Source organism: Mycteria americana, unplaced genomic scaffold (assembly GCF_035582795.1).
Source record: "Mycteria americana isolate JAX WOST 10 ecotype Jacksonville Zoo and Gardens unplaced genomic scaffold, USCA_MyAme_1.0 Scaffold_29, whole genome shotgun sequence".
Classification (NCBI taxonomy): Eukaryota; Metazoa; Chordata; class Aves; order Ciconiiformes; family Ciconiidae; genus Mycteria; species Mycteria americana.
In genome coordinates, this window is record NW_027445621.1 from 193,333 (window position 1) to 195,186 (window position 1,854).

Below are 1,854 nucleotides of genomic sequence, written 5' to 3' on the forward strand. Positions count from 1 at the left end.
TTTCCCATTTGGCAGCCGGGCTCTGCCAGAGAGAGATACAGAGTGTTGCCCCCTTACCAAGCAATGCTATAGCTGAGCGCGAATGTCTGTGTGGCAGCGAATGCAGTTCCAAGGGACAGTGAAAACCAGCTAGAGCTTTCAGTGCTGGCAGCTTTCCTGTGGGCGCAATGTCTGGACGTTTCCAATTTGGCAGCTGGGCTCTGCCAGAGAGAGATACAGAGTGTTGCCCATTTACCAAGTTAAGCTTTAGCAGTGCGCGAATGTCTGTGTGGCAGCGAATGCAGTTCCAAGGGACAGTGAAAACCAGCTAGAGCTTTCAGTGCTGGCAGCTTTCCTGTGGGCGCAATCTCTGGACGTTTCCAATTTGGCAGCCGGGCTCTGCCAGAGAGAGATACAGAGTGTTGCCCCATTAGGAAGCAATGCTTTAGCAGAGCGCGAATGTCTGTGTGGCAGCGAATGCAGTTCCAAGGGACAGTGAAAACCAGCTAGAGCTTTCAGTGCTGGCAGCTTTCCTGTGGGCGCAATCTCTGGACGTTTCCAATTCGGCAGCCGGGCTCTGCCACAGAGAGATACAGAGTGTTGCCCCATTAGGAAGCAATGCTTTAGCAGAGCGCGAATGTCTGTGTGGCAGCGAATGCAGTTCCAAGGGACAGTGAAAACCAGCTACAGCTTTCAGTGCTGGCAGCTTTCCTGTGGGCGCAATCTCTGGACGTTTCCAATTTGGCAGCCGGGCTCTGCCAGAGAGAGATACAGAGTGTTGCCCAATTTCCAAGTTAAGCTTGAGCAGAGCGCGAATGTCTGTGTGGCTGCGAATGCACTTCCAAGGGACAGTGAAAACCAGCTAGAGCTTTCAGTGCTGGCAGCTTTCCTGTGGGCGCAATCTCTGCACGTTTCCCATTTGGCAGCCGGGCTCTGCCAGAGAGAGATACAGAGTGTTGCCCCCTTACCAAGCAATGCTATAGCTGAGCGCGAATGTCTGTGTGGCAGCGAATGCAGTTCCAAGGGACAGTGAAAACCAGCTAGAGCTTTCAGTGCTGGCATCTTTCCTGTAGGCGCAATCACTGGACGTTTCCAATTTGGCAGCCGGGCTCTGCCAGAGAGAGATACAGAGTGTTGCCCATTTACCAAGTTAAGCTTTAGCAGTGCGTGAATGTCTGTGTGGCAGCGAATGCAGTTCCAAGGGACAGTGAAAACCAGCTAGAGCTTTCAGTGCTGGCAGCTTTCCTGTGTGCGCAATCTCTGGACGTTTCCAATTTGGCAGCCCGGCTCTGCCACAGAGAGATACAGAGTGTTGCCCCATTACGAAGCAATGCTTTAACAGAGCGCGAATGTCTGTGTGGCAGCGAATGCAGTTCCAAGGGACAGTGAAAACCAGCTAGAGCTTTCAGTGCTGGCAGCTTTCCTGTGGGCGCAATCTCTGGACGTTTCCAATTTGGCAGCCGGGCTCTGCCAGAGAGAGATACAGAGTGTTGCCCAATTACCAAGTTAAGCTTGAGCAGAGCGCGAATGTCTGTGTGGCTGCGAATGCACTTCCAAGGGACAGTGAAAACCAGCTAGAGCTTTCAGTGCTGGCAGCTTTCCTGTGGGCGCAATGTCTGAACGTTTCCAATTTGGCAGCCGGGCTCTGCCAGAGAGAGATACAGAGTGTTGCCCCATTAGGAAGCAATGCTTTAGCAGAGCGCGAATGTCTGTGTGGCAGCGAATGCAGTTCCAAGGGACAGTGAAAACCAGCTAGAGCTTTCAGTGCTGGCAGCTTTCCTGTGGGCGCAATCTCTGGACGTTTCCAATTTGGCAGCCGGGCTCTGCCAGAGAGAGATACAGAGTGTTGCCCATTTACCAAGTTAAGCTTTAGCA